This window comes from Cibotium barometz, chromosome 8, assembly GCF_041138505.1.
Source record: "Cibotium barometz isolate CiBa-2024 chromosome 8, ASM4113850v1, whole genome shotgun sequence".
Classification (NCBI taxonomy): Eukaryota; Viridiplantae; Streptophyta; class Polypodiopsida; order Cyatheales; family Cibotiaceae; genus Cibotium; species Cibotium barometz.
Window position 1 is genome coordinate 25225486 of NC_141053.1, and position 16356 is coordinate 25241841.

Sequence of the window (16356 nt, forward strand, 5' to 3'; positions counted from 1 at the left end):
TAGTATGATAACTAGCATACCTGGCATGCTAATTAGCATATTCATTATGCTAACTAGCAGACCTTTTATTCCCAATATGATCAAGCTTGCAGACTGTATGTCCTATATGCTAGCTAGCAAGCATACATTCAAGTATGGTTTCTTACCAATCTCTGGTGTGGTTGGATGTGGTTGTGTTGCAAGGTTGCACAACCATGCGGTAGGTATGCTTTTTTTGCAGAAGGGAGCCCTACATACGGTCCCAAGGGAGCATGTAGCAGGAAAGCACAGAAGGTGATAATTATGCTCACAAGGGAGCTTGACCATTGCAAGGAATGGTTGGATCAAGGGGCAGACCACAGCCAGTACACAGGTTTGTTCCGATGCTATCTTGCACCTCTCTATCCTTCATAAAACTAGTAAGGGCTAGATTAGTTAGGGCAGTTTGGAGAAACGAGCCCTGTAGCTTGGACTGCATGTGCATCAGAAGTTCAAGTTGGCTTTCAGAAATCTGCACCTTGGATTTTGCAATTTCCACCTCAACCTACAAAACCAAGACAAAAAGAGCATGGTAAGTACATGAGTTACCTGAGCACATGTACCAAACATAAAGTGCAGAGATGAAACTTACGGACACTTACCAGTTTACAGGTTATGTCTATGTCACTATCTATGGGGTATCTTCACGAAGAGGAAACCCCATAGCCTCTATGGTGTCTTTGGTTGTCTCTATTCTAACTTCAAGCTCCATCTTTCGCCAGGCATCCACATCATTGCTTTGCAATAGAGCTTGCAACTCCATCTCAGCTGCTTGCAACCTCTGTCTCATGGCCGTGTAATAGGAGTGACCTTCGCATTTTTTACATTCAAAGCCCTAGCAAGTTCCAGGCCCTCTTGCACATTGTTTAGATTATGTTTCTCATAATGTAGCTATGTTTTCATTTGAAGGACAGTTGCCTTCATGCACTGCCATTCCTCCAACCCACAAAATGAAGAAGCTTCCATCTCCTGTCGACTATCTTGATGAGGCTGAAGTGTGGTCTTGGTAGATTTGGCAGTACTCTTTCTTGCCAATGCCATGTTTTCCTCGAAGATGTCAGCAGACTCATCCTCAATTTTTGAAGCTGGAAGCTGAAGATTGCGTAGTCTCCACTTGTTAACATGGCCCTCATAATAGCCCTTCTCTCGAACATCCTGCAAGTACTGCATTGCAAACTCGGCCCAATTGTAATGGCTGTCCCGATTGCAATCACGACAGGACTGAATTCTTTCACGAAACCCTTTGCAAATGCAGAGGAAATTTCCATGTTGGTTGGGGCCTTCTGGTATACATTGTAGTGCAGTTTCATTATCGACTCATACATTTCGGTGTGGATGGTGTTGCATTTGATGCGGTACTGGCTGGGATCCTTTGTTTGTTTGAACACACTGAACCATTCAGCATCAGTGACCTGCTCCCACCTAACCATTTTGGGATCTAAACCCTCCATGGAAAGGCCATAAGCAGCATTGAACTCTACCAAAGTGGTACATAATTTTTCCTGCATGGGGATCATGACCTTCGGAGCTTTCCATCGGCCTGCACACATCAAAGGGAAATGTGCTCAACTGTAAAGGGAAATGTGCTCAACTGTATTGCATGGAAATATGCTCAACTGTATTGCATGGAGCTTCTTGTGGTACTGAAGCCGAAAGTAGAAGAGAAAACACACAGAACCCGCACAAGAGAGAGAGAGAGAGAGAGAGAGAGAGAGAGAGAGTACCCGAGAGGGACATTGGGGAACCTTGAGATCGCTTTGCGCTTTTGCAGGGAGATGGAGAAGCAGAAGGGGCTCTGCGTTTTTTGTGTATAGGAGAACGCGAATGCGTCGCCTTGCTTGCGGGCTCCATGGTGCTCTGGCCTTTGCACTTCATCACCCCACCACTCCGCTGTAATGCCCGTGCTAACTAGCTTCAAAGACTAGCTCGTAATTCAATATACCACAACTTTCATTGATTATTCTTTTTTTTTGAAGGTCTCATTTGAGCTTTTTGTATCAGCCAGAAGTTTTAAATATGATTACTAATATAGTGACTTACATGCCTAAACTTATGCTAACTAGGAATGCTTGTTCACACATGTGAACTAGCATAAAAAGCATAGCACGTTAACATGCTTCTAACCCACTACGTAGGCACTATGGGGAGAAATTTGATGGCAAGTAAAAGAGAGACAGTGCATTTGTAGGAAGAACCATTAAAGGTGATGGCAGTAGCAAAGAAGGAACCCTACACCAGGAGACACCTGCTCTCATACTATTTGTGGGACATACATAGTGTGCTATGCAGAGAATAGAAGAGAGAGAGAGAGATGTTACAAAAGTTAAACACTCATTTGCATGACTTAATGATATTCTTTATTGATTTGAAGTACAAAAAGTATATTCTTTTATAGGTTACAAACCTTCTACTTTGACTCACACAAATTACATTAGATAAGTGATACATTTTATGGCCATTGACATCACTGCTTACTACACACACATAATATCTTATCCACCCAAGGGTGAGTTCACACACATACCACACTTACACATAACTGAGTGTTCACACCCCTTTAGGGCTATTCACACACACCACACATACGATTACATAAGTGGAGGTACATGCACATGTACATGAGACTCCAAAATACCCAACAACACTCAACTCAATAATCTATGTAAACAACGAATACAAACACTACATTGTCAAAAGTGTCGCTGTTGACACTTTTATAGACTGTGTGAAAACATTGTACATAGGGCCAAAGGGGGGTCTAAATGACTCCAAATGTCAGAAATTTCTCTTTCCCTTCACCAAAGAAGGCTTCACCAAGATATGACAGTGCCTCCTCCTATTGTTTCTATAGTTGTTGCCTTTGACTAGTAGCTACGTGCAAAGATTGCTTCTAAATTGAAGGGAAAGAGATGATAGTGCCCACTCCTATTGTACCTACTCTTGTTGTCCTCCTTGAATAGGATTTACCTGCTCTGCAGATATTTCTTCTGAATCAAGGTTGTCGAAAGAGATGAAATTTCCGTTACCCGCATACCTCTTCCTTAGCATGCCTCTTGCTTGCCTATTGAGCTCATTGTGTTTGCAGACTAGCACTCTACTACCATGAGAAGAATTCAACGGAGTGGGTAAGCTTGGGCTCTTTGCAAGAAATTTTCTTCATACACACATACACATGAGCAGACAAGCACATAAGGGAGAGATGCATGGCTGATATTTCTTCTTTCTTCTTTGCTTCTGTACAACCTTAACATGAAGATAAGGGTACATACTCTAAGTGAACTCAACAGTAACTTCATAAACATATACAATCCATATTATGATCCCGACTATATGAGGAACCACTATAGCTATTCCATACCTCTAGTAAACCAAAGTGGATATCATATAACTTATAAACCACTCCTGACATATCAACCATAATCTCACCAACCATACAATGGCATAAGTGTAGACATTTCTTTGTGTCATCCGTATTTTCACTAGTTAACCTCGATATCTCAATAGAAGGGATTCCTCTTTTGTATAAAACTACGTGAAAATGGATGCGCTTGAGGATGAGCATTGTTTATGTTAATGGTTTGAGTCATTTTCACTTTTATGGTATAAAGATATTTTTTTCTATCATGATGACATCATAGGATGTCATGTGATGATGTGTTATTTTCATTATTATGTGGGCTTTACACGGTCTAATGTAAAAAGTGGTTTTAAGTTTTTTGAAAACTTTTTCTTTGTATATTAATAGTGTGATTTTTTGTTTCTTCTCTTTCTTCTGTTGTGCTTATAGTTAAGTGTAATTTCTAGAAACGAGTTACCTTCGATCCTCACACATATGTATAGACATGTTTGTATATGCACACACAAACACATGCACATGCATACAAACTTATACATATATATATGTACATACACAAACACATGCGAATGTATAGAAACTTATACATACATACACATATACATACTTATGCACACACATGAGTTTATGTATGTTGTTAGAGGAAGCGTCCCCTCGGGGGGGGGGAGAGCGGGGGGGAGTGGCAACATGCATAGGTGAAACACACGCATGAATCACAAGAGAGAAAACAAAGAAGAGAGAAGAATAAACTTTTGAAGAGGTTGTCAGTCTTATTGAAAGATTAAAATTATGTTGGGTTTTTTTTTAAATTGAGATGGTTAAGAGATAGAGATATAGACATAAAAATTGAGATGGTTAAGAGATAGAGATATAAACATAAAGTTTAAAGTTATTCGGTTCAAGTATGTACCTGAGCACTCCAAGAACTCGGGATAGTCATGCATTTTCTAAAGAAAATATCCTTTCACCTATGCCTCATGCCTATTTATTAGCCTTGAGACATCATGCACTTTGATACCTTACCATAGTGTCTCAAGCTCCTCAATCAAAGACTCTAGGTATACATCTATGTTAGTCACCTTATACTTGCTCGGTATAAGAAGAGAAAGCATGATATGAAATTTTTTTATTACCACCCATGGAGGGATCACTACAACCCATGGAGAGATCACTACAACATGATATGAAATTTTTTTATTACCACCCATGGAGGGATCACTACAACATGTCGGGCATTTTTCAACAACATTTATTTTGTCTGGATGTTGGGGATTTCACTCACTACCTTGTAGCAAAATATCACTGCCTAGAAGTGAAACAGTGTTGTTCGACACAACATCGAATTTTCATTGTTCCCTAGCGCTAATAGAGCAAAAAAATTTTGTTTGTGCTGATGAGCAGTGCCTATAGTAGCGAAATTTTATTGATCTAATGTGATTTCGTTGATGTGTAACAAAAATAGCAACAAAATTATGCTACTATTTTTGTTGCATGAAATTCCAGAGAGTTGTTAGATGCTAAATTAAAAAAATACATGTCACATACACACAAAAAATGATTTATAGTTTTGAAAAAAGGTCCATTATAACCCTTCGAGCCATGTTTTAAGAAAAGAAAAAAGATAGTTGAAAACTTTTGAGAAGCGAAACAATGTCAAGATCATGAATCTATCCCATCTTGTAATAAATCCATATGTGTTGCTTCATCAATGTCTATATCTAATGGAAGCTCAATGAGAAGATGGGATTCCATATCAATATCAATATCACTATCATGATCCAATGAAGCATTATCATAATTTATAGTTGACTCATCAGCTTCTTCGGATTGATGTTCCTCATGATCTTGATCACCCCCTCCAAAATGTTTTCTTCATCGTATTCTTCCAGTGAGTCAATTTGAGGTAGTACTTGCACCTCATGCATAGATTTGACCTCCATATCAATCTTGAAAGATATGTTTTGAACAAGGGAAGACTTGTATAACATACCACCACTTTGGATCAAATCGATCGACATGAAACACAACCTAATATCACAAAGCAATGGGGTTATACTTTAATTATACTACATCAAGATTTAATTTGGGGCTGGTTGGGTTACTAACCTGTTGATAGTGTTGAGGTAGTACGAAAGTATATTTCTCGTCATTCCAAAACTTGGTGGAATCAATTTGAAAGAACCCATTTAGATGTTTCTTCACGGTTGCTTGAGCATCTCTATGTATCACCTTGAATCATTTGACATCAAAGATGAATAGACTAAATGCTCTAAATCTAACCTCAAGAATATCTTGAATAGTTCCACAATAGACTAAATGCTCTAAATCTAACCTCAAGAATATCTTGAATAGTTCCACAATACTCAAGATTATCCTCTATGACATTGGTATCATGTTTACTAGCTTGAATTTCTTGCTCAAAAGCTGCCATCACACCACAATAAAATGTGTTTCTTTTAGAATCCACACGCTCCGTGCAAAAGTTCCTTCCCTCTAACCATATTGCATTATATAGTTTGTACTAACATTAATGCCCGATGACATCGAAGTACTCTTCCATTGCTTTGATCCACTTCTCCACAGTCTCACCCAAGTTTTCCCCTTCACCCTTGAAAGGTCCAGGCTGTGATCTATGAAGAGTTTTAGGAACATCCAAGTCGAGCTCTTCCTCATCGAGTTGGGGGTTATCATTCCTACCACGACGACCTCGATCCATGATCCTATCAATACGAAAATTCTTGTTAAGTTCTTTTATTTACAATTCAAATCCGACTTTAGATCCAACTGATTCTGGGATTCTTTAGGTTGGCAGCTCTCCATAGATTCATGGGATAAAGATCCCTTATATAGAACTCATTATTAGATTCATTCAAAACATATCATTCATATTCTTAACACAATAATGGTCCATCAGATCGAAAATTCTATCGGAACATTCTTCCATGGAAGTTTCAGTTATGTAGGTTTTTAATTTGTCATCCCTTTAACTGGATCCACTAGGTCCAGTGTTAACAGTAGCTATCTGTGCACAATCCACTAATCTGGTAGTGATTTGCTAAAGTCCTTATCATCATTCTAGTTACGAACATCATCATAGGAACTCATCCCATTCATCCTCATTGTGGCTTTGTTCAACCGATTGCTTTTCAACCAAAATTTAGGAATCATCTCAATCAGAATCCAAATCAACTCACCAATTCTCAACCAGAACCTTAAAATCAAATCAACCACATTCGAATTCATCATCTAGATAGCATTTTCACTTATAATTTCAAGGTCTTGGATTAACTCTTATACACTGCAATTATACCCTCGGTATATACGGGTAGTCATGGTCCTTGGAATTATAAGGTAAATACCATCATGACAAGGCCTCAAGCAAGTCAGGTATTTCCATACAATTGCGGTACTTCATATGAAGACCCACTTTCAATTTTATGAATCCTCATTCTGAATATCAATTTGTATGAATTTTATCACATAATTACAACTTTTTACTATTACTTCACAAATTTTTGACATTTTTGGCTTTTCAGTTAATCCACTTTAGCCAATTTGCTCTGATACCAGCTGAAAGATCCCTACCCCCTCCACACAACGGATTCGGGGGTGCTAGCAGCAAAAATAGCTCTCCTTATGGTGCGGGGCAGGATCCCTCACTCAAGGCCTCGCCCACGGATATCCGGACAAGAGACTAATCCCTCGGTTCTTCAAAAACCGAACCCAGAAAAACTTCCCTCGCCTAGAAACCACGGGCGAGTCCTCTAGGATATTTGTACTCTAACGTAGTCATGGTCATTATTGACCAATTTGATCCGACCGAACTTGTGAGTAACTTGGTCAGATCAAGGAAGATACTTGTACTGGGATCATAGGAACGCTTTTTTCCCCATCGAGAGGCATAGCCGTTGATTCTTTTTCCATAGAACAATTACTATCTAGGATTTACTTTATCTATCGTACTATAACAGAATTGAGTCTCATTTTACGGATCCATTAGTCCAGCCTAACCCCATCTAGTCCCATGGGTTAGCCAACCGCCCAACCACTGTAGTGATGGGATCCAATTAGGAATTTGGTTAGGTTTTGTCCCGGGTACTAGGGAAAACAGTTCCCAGGTCCCCTAGCCGGATATTCATGCAAATTTAACACCAGTCACACCACTTACACACCCAATATGAAATTGCCTTTTTCACAGTCAGCTATCTTTAAAACAATCATTTAATGAAACCATAGTGTCACTGATCATAATTCTCTAAAATATCTGGTTGAATCTTAATTTTCAATCATTCCTTGATCGGTGTACCTATGGCATCATTGGCAACCAGAACGCTCACCACCTATTCCTCAGGGGCCTTTTCGATAGTTCCTAACTCATAGTACCCGACAATATATTCAGTTATAAAAAAATCAAGATGGAATCTCTGTTGAAGATTAGCAAGATCAACCAACAGCTCCATATAAAAGAGCCATGGACTTATCCATTGAGGACCAGCAAGTTCAATCAACCAGATCCATTCCCGGTTTCAGAAAACAACTCTTACTCCTTGTTTCAATATCTTCCACGACGCACGTGTGGGGAGCACCGTATGGTTAGTACCCTCTAGGATCCTTCGCAGGTCACCTAGCACTTCACTCATAGGCCGCTTCCTTGGTCCCTCATCCACCGTACCGGAAGCTCACCATTTAAATCAAACCGAGGCTGGTCAAGACCTCGGCCGACCTTGCTACGCAAGACATCCTCTGTTGACTCTCCGCCAGCTGTTGCAACTTTATCAGCTAGGTCTCCACGACCTCGTTCACAAGATGGTCAAAATGCTTCCCCAGCATTTTTGACATAAAACAGTCATTTAAAAACAGGTCATAAATACAGTTCCTATAATGAACTCTCGTCTTTCACATTGTTCCACATCCGTCCACATTATTTAATCCATATCCAATTCATATGTATACCCATTCTCATCCAATCACATCATTGTTCCACATCCGTCCACATTATTTAATCCATATCCAATTCATATGTATACCCATTCTCATCCAATCACATCATTTTCCATCTCGTCACATGTTTCCTCATTTACATCTCATGCACTCGCATCAACCCATATTCACATCCCATCACACCTCATTATTTCACATCTATCTCAATTTACATCATATCTCATCTCATTCATTTCACATCTCATCTCATTCATTCTTATCCCGATTCATATCACATCACTTCTCATTCATTCACTCACATTGACATCACATCCTTTCACATACACATCCACGTCCATTCTTCCACATACACATCCGCATTCATTCTTCCTCATACACGTCCACATCCATTTTTCCTCATACACATCCACATTCATTCTTCCACATACACATCCACATCCATTCTTCCACATACACATCCACATTCATTCCTACACATACACATCCACATCCGTTCTTCCTCTCATACTCATCCACATTCATTCTTCCATACTCATCCACATTCATTCTTCCACATACACATCCACATTCATTCCTCCACATACACATCCACATTCATTCTTCCTCCTTTACGTCTTATCACATCCTATCACATCCCATACACCTATTATCACATCCATTCTTATCCTATCGCATCCCGTTTACATCTTATCACATCCCATACACATCTTATCGCATCCTATTTTCCCCCTATCTCATCCATTCACATGGTATTCCCATTTAATAGCTTTTTCTAGGTTGATCCTGATAGTGGGACTTTTTCTAAATTTTTGCCAATTGCTTGGCCTAATTAAAGGTTATTTTTCTCAACGACTATTTCCATATTCATTCACAATTTCTCAAATGAATTATATTCAATATTCCTCTTTTGAATAAAAGAATTCATGGGATTTACAAAAATCAATTCTACCCATATTCCCACTTTTGATAAATAATCATAAATTGAATTATACTAAAAATTCCTCTTCTTCGCATTTAATTTCTTGGATCTCAAATACCATGGGAGTTCCTCTTTTTGCATTTAATTAATTGCATTCCAATGTCATGGGTATTCCTCTTTTATCATCAAACATTTCTCATAAAGTAATTTCATCTAACATAAAATTCCCATTAATTCAATATGCTAGGAATTTCTCTTTCTCCATCTAAATGATGGAAATCTAAATTTTATACGAATTTCTTTTTTAACATTTAAATATTTCTCATACATAAAATAAATTTATCTAAAATTTATCTTTGAATTTATATACCATACTCATTAATTCCAATATGCTAGGAATTTTTCTTTTTCCATCTAAATGATGGAATTCCAAATGTCATAGGAATTCCTCTTTTACCACTTAAACTTATCTAAGTAAAAAGATAAATTTAACTAAATATTCTTTTAAAATTTAAATTAAAATCTCCATTAATTCCTTTACACTAGGAATTACACTTTCCTCATTTAAATATTTGAATTCCAATATGGTGGGAATTCCTCTTTCATCATTTAAACTTATCTATACAAAAAGATAAATTTAACTAGAATCCTTCTTTAATTTTTTAAATAAAATATACATTATTTTAGCATCACAATTTTTCTCTTGGTTCATTGGAATACATGGATTTCTATTTTCATGGGGATTATTCTTTTAACATAAAAATAGATTACTAGAAATTTCTCTTTTTCGTATTTTACTATTTATGTATAAAGCTAAAAATCAAATTTTCCATGATTATAATGAGAATCACTCAATTAATCTAGAATGATTAATCCTAGAATATGGTAAGAAGTCCTCTTTTCATAATATAAATAAAAATGATTTATGTGTTTATTTTTCAAAAATTTTACCATAGCTCCGCCGCTATTACTGATAATTCTCAATAAATTTGAAAGAATAAAGTTTAGTATTATTAATGTGATTAGAATAACCACTAATTGGATCATTATCCAATTATGGATTGATTCTTAATTTTACCATAAATTAAATAGCAAAAAAGTATTAAAAAGACATTATTTTGGCCTCCAATTAGACAAGTATAGAAATTACTTTTAGATTAGAGAAATGCTTCATGATGAGAAGCTTCATTCGAATTGAGAATAGGTCATAGGAATGACCATTCTTTGGGGGAGAGAGAGAAATGCTTAAAAACCATTATAAATTAAGCATAAATGGAAATTTATGTGTTTCTCCATTACAATATATTAAAGAACTTCAATAGTATTCAAAAGCCATAATTAATGCTTCTCAAGCTTGAGAGGGGTTGAGAAGAGAAACATTTGGAGATTTAAGAAAAATAAGACAATAATCCACACTTCACCTCCTAAATTACTTGATTCTTTGATCACAGTAGAGGCCCCCAACCAATCAATTGGTTTGGTATGTTGATGAAGTCTCCAAGGAAGATTGAAGAGAGAGAGAAGCTCCAATCTCTTCAATTTTTAGAGGATTTAAAGAGGATAATAGAAATTATCATTATTTGAGTATAATACTGGCATGGTATAGTTCTCATATTTTTTTACAAAGGGCTAAGGATCTTTTTATAGGTGAGGGAGGCCTCTAACCAAGTCCAACTATTTTCTAGGTGAGGGAGGCCTCTAACCAAGTCCAACTATTTTCTAGAATTTTCCAGGTTCAGTTTGGGTGAATTTGGACAAGATTTAGACCTAGTTTACTCCCTTTTGATTTGGTTTGATCTAGGAGAGAGGAGAGATAAAAATATCACAATATTTTTGAGTTTAAAACTCCACCACACATGTGAAATAGGCGCCTCCTTGAAGAGCTCCCTTCTCCTTACCAAGGTGTCAAAATTGAATCATTATACCCAAAATATCTTTTTTTTTAGTAGTACTCATAGTTTTTTACTTATAAACCATGTCCTTAGTCAACTCTTCATCTTATGTGAGCATTTACTCATTTTTGGGGGTTTTTCTTTTATAAATTAGATTTATCTCCTCCCCACACTTGGATTGATCTGATTGGCCCATAGGAACCTTAATTGGACCATAATCCAAAAATTTCTTAAAATCTAGACTTGTAGGAGGATTTTCATATCAAAAAATATCTCAATTTTGGATTATCTCTCTCTAGATATTTTCTCTCTCTAAGCCAAAATAGGGTAAAACATAATCTTTCTTTTATTTCCAAGAGGGGAATAATTACAAGACCAGAAGGGGAGGTTCTTAAACTTTTACACCTCAAAAGCTGGAGGGAGGAATCTTACAATGCTACTAGTAGTACTAGAAAGCAGCCTCACGATCTCGATAGCACAGAATTGTCAACAGTGAGACGAGCAGAGTAGCAGGAGGTTCCTCCACCACGTGAAGGATAAAATGTTCCACCTCCGCGAGGGCAACGTGCGAGAAGAACTCCCTCCCAATATGGGTCTCCTTCCAACAACATGAGAGGAAGTCCAAGTAGCAGGCAGAGGACAAGGAGGCTCTTCAAGTGAGGAGAGCATGGCTAGTATTTTCTATTTACAAGCACCACTAGAGATGCATGTAGTAGAACCTCCACCACAACCTCACCACCATGGTCGCCCAACGAACACGATTGGAAGAAGGCTCCTCTTCCTCCAAGGCCTCAGAACCCAAATGTGCCTCCATGTGCACCAAGGAGGAGGAGGAAATATGGAGTCAAAGCACTCCAAGAGATACGCAGATTTTAAAAATCTATGGATCTCCTTATTTCCAAGGCACCTTTCACACGTATTGTAAAAGAAATCCGATATAGTTACTCTCAAGACTATCCTATGCAAATCCTTACATTGGGAGCTTTACAAGAAGCTGCAGAAGCATTTTTGGTGACCTTTTTTGAGGATGAAAATCTCTGTGCTATCCATGCCAAGAGGGATACGATAATGATATAGGAACTTAAACTAGCTAGACTTTTGCGTTGTCAAGACTTGTAACCAGCACTGCTGCTATGTAAGAACTTATCTTTATCGATAGAAGGCTCAAGTTTTTTTATCTTATGTCATTTTAAGCTTGTATAGTCATGGATTTTTATTTTGGGACACATTTTGAAATATATTTTATTAATTACTAGGTGCAAAATTGAACTCAATTGAACCATGTTTCTCATATAGCAAGTTATAAAACTATAAGTGCAATTTTTTATAAATTCTTCTAGAGAGTTTATAGATTTACAATTTTTTTTGTTCATTTTAATTGCAAAATTGAATTATGAATTTGTAACAAAACTTTTCAAAAAAAACTAGATTTTTTTTCTAAAGAGTCCAAAACAATATTTAATAGCCTGTATAGGCCTTCCAAGCCCTCTCCAGGGGGGCTAGCCCAAAGGGCCCCAAGCTAGCATGGGGCAACTTGGGGCCAGACAAACTTGCTCCCCAAGCTTCAGGCGGGCTAGCCCAAAGGGCCCCAAGCTAGCACGGGGCAACCTGGGGCCAGACAAACTTGCTCCCTAAGGTCTCCGAGGGGGCTATAAGAGCCTTGCTTGTTTGCCCCAGGTTGCCTCGTGTTGGCCTGGGGCGTTCTGGGCCCATGCAGCCCCCCAAGGCCTGGGGGAGGGCTTGGAAGGCCTATACAGGCTCAAAAGTAATGTTTAAAATTATTTAATTTTTTGGAATTGATTTCAAAAATAATTACAAAGATTTAGTTCATTAGTACAAACTCAACTACAAAATTGAACTCACTCCATTCAACTACAAATTCATAATCAACTGCACTGTTACAAAATTCACTTCATGTAAAATTCAACTACAAAAATTAAAATTGGCCCCAACGTAGATACTTCAAAAAAGGTTATTTTTTTACCAAAACAAGGGATTACATGATAAGCATTACAATTTACATCCCAATTTTTTAGTCTTTTGATTGCTTCTTTTCAAGCATTGCACCTTCTCTTGTTGAGGGGAAGAGTGTCTGACATGATGGAATCTACAATACACTTAGCATCTCTCTCTCTTACAATTTTGGCAATGGCTGTATTGACAAGAACCTTAGGAGAGCGTGAAAGGTTTAAAAAACGGTCGACTTGATGAGGATAATTTTCTCTGCATTCTTCGAGATGCTAGACAAGCACAACACTTTAGATAAGGCCTTGAGAGAAAAAAGTAGGAATCCTCCTATAGGGCTAAAAGCATTCTGGACAACCACAATGTATTTAGTTGGAATACGGCCCATGTAATGGGCCAATGCTAAGTTAGTTCCAAAGGGATCCCTTGTGCCACCCTTACTATGTGCCCAAGCATCCAACTCCATGACATGTTGCATACAAACCACATTTTAGTAATCAATCATGCCATGAATAGGAGTAAACAACTAGGGATTATTAGCTTACCGAGTGTAGTTCATTAGATGCTATCACATCTGGCTACTCAATGTTAAATGACACCTTGTGCTCCTCTAATTGTTGAGGAGTCAAATGCACCAAGCTGACTTGGGGCAAGCTAGCTTGTACTTCTTTAAATTCCTCTCCTCAAACACCTGACCTTGCTCATCTTCTTGTATTTTCCCTTGAACAAATTGCACACTCTCTAATATCGTACCATCAATTGGTACAAGTTTCTCCATCATGTATTAAGAGGATCTATTGTCAAAAGTGGTTAATCTAGACCGATAGAAAGACAAGCACTTATCTTGGTTTACTTTAAACATTTTTTCTAAGTCCTGCAGCAAGAAGAGAAACTACTCTCCATCTACTACTATGGAGCTAAGCATACTTAATGTTAGCTTGGGCATATCTGGTGCTTCCCCTATTTGATCTTCGTAGGGGGATGCATCCACAGCCGCTATTGTTGTTGACCCTTCTCCACTAGCCCATGAGGTGGTACCTTTATCTTTTCTACCTCTTCATGTTGTTGAAGAAGAACCAAGGCCAGAGCTTGCTCCACCACTTGATCAAGGAGCTCGGGCTTTGGATCTACCTCCTTTCTCTTAACTAAATCCGCCAAGGCAATGTCACTAACCTCAACCTCATTATCGAACTCTTGTTCATTTTACATGAGAATGAATGTTGAGATCCATGACAAAACGTTGGTGCCAATTTTTCCCTTACCAAGGGCAACCCTTTCTTGAGTGGAGAGCACCTTAAGGTGCCCATCTTCTTGTATGCCTTGTCGGTACCTATGCAATTGCTTAGTATAGTTTGCATTGGTTTTGTTGATGTAGCGTAGAATCTTGCAAGGGACCCAGAGAGTGTTACTATTGGGGATAATCATAGCAAAGGGCTTTATGTATGTTTCCATGTACTCCAAGGTCTCCTTGTAGCCATGTTTGGCAAGGAGGATAATTTCTTCAAAGTCAATGGTGTGAGAGAAAATGTGAAATAGCTCTAGGAATCCAAGAACATTCTCATACGCCATGGAATGATCCATCAGGATCGTAACATGAGAGTGGAAGCCAAGTTGTAGGGAATATATGTTAGAAAAGTGCTTGTGATTACTAGTGATACAAATGAAAAAAAATGAGGGAGGTTCCCTATTTATAGAAAAAATTAGGGTTTGAAATTGACAATTTCACACTTATCAAAAAAGGGCCGACCGCCCAAAGTACTTTATTAAACATAGTCATTTTAATTAAAATACTTAATCCAAGTAATATATTTAATCATATGCATCCAAATAATAATTTTATACAAACTTATCCAAATTAAACTTATTGTGATCATTCAAGCTTGATCCAAATAGTCCATGCCATTCATTACATTATCGACCAAAAAGGAAAAAGTTGGATTACAATGAAAAACAATTACATTGACATTACCCAATTACACTCCTAATTGCAATTCTACACCCATGCCCCTCCAAGAATTACGAACCATGAAAGACTTCTCCATACGTCTCCCAATATACACAAACACATATGAACAAATATCACCAGAGCATGGATGGTTAAGAAAAAGCAACTCAAAAATCAATGAGGAAAAAGCTAAAACCTTTCGATCTTCTATCTTGAAGCTTGTATCTTGTACTTCCTCAAATCCCATGATTAGTAGGTGTTCTCGAATGTTTGATAAGTTCCATTCTTTGCTAGCATTGACAAGGTCACTGGTGCCATTGGGTACTTTGACTGGTAGTTCTATGGGTGAATCAACACCCTCACATGACTGCAATGGTATCCACTCCCCCTTTTTCTTCATCCATCGCTCTTAGTGCAATCGGATGTATAAATTTGAGTGTGCTTTCAAGTATCGAAGTGTGATAATTGAAATCACAACTTTGCAAGAATATGCATCTCCCTTACACACCCCTTTCACCATATCCCATGCATTTCCAAATAAACCATTCATCTGCTTAGATTGCAATTTCTTGCAAATGAACATTATTGGAGTGGTTTGTGGGGGCAAGAGCTTACAAAACACGTGCACAAAAAGATGAATGGGAGCATACCAACTAAGACCTACTGATTGAGAGGGCTTTGTAAATTTTAAAGAGGATTGTATATCACTAATCATCTTTTGTTTGAAGGCATCTACACTCCATTTGTTTGGGATTGGCCACTCTATATTGTCTAATGAGGGATTAAATGGAAGCTTTTAAAGTCATCCATAGTCTTTAGTCCTAGAGGGAACTATGTAAGAGTGTGTGAAAAAGAATATTCTACTGTGCCAAGAAGTCTCCTAGGGTTCTTGCTGCAAAATAAAACCTCACCTATGGTGGAATGGAAAGCAATGAAGGTCCCTGTTATTCTCTTCAATGGTTGCTCCTCTATATAAGTTGATGGGAATATGTCTGCATATACAAAAACACCAAAAAGAAGAAGTGAATAACAAGGGTATAACAAATGATTTGAATAGAACCACATTAGTAACAAAATACTTATAATTACAAGGAAACTTGGTTTTTGCCATTTGAGGAGGAAGATGAATGTGTGAAGCCATGTAGACATGTTGAACCACTACCACCATGCCTTCATTTTAAGTTTTCTTGAAAGCTAGCAATCTTCCCTTCCAATGATGTTCCAAAATACCACATGCTTAGACTCTGTGTGGCCCTCTTGAGATTGGCTATAAGTAAACCTCATCATTAACCCTAAATCTCTCTCCAACCCACATACCTTT

At 37.8% G+C, this 16356-nt stretch overlaps 1 pseudogene; it reads right to left on the reverse strand.

Annotated features, from left to right (window-relative positions):
* Positions 1-286: 286 nt before the first annotated feature.
* Positions 287-1869, reverse strand: LOC147636077 (uncharacterized; annotated as a pseudogene).
* Positions 1870-16356: the final 14487 nt, after the last annotated feature.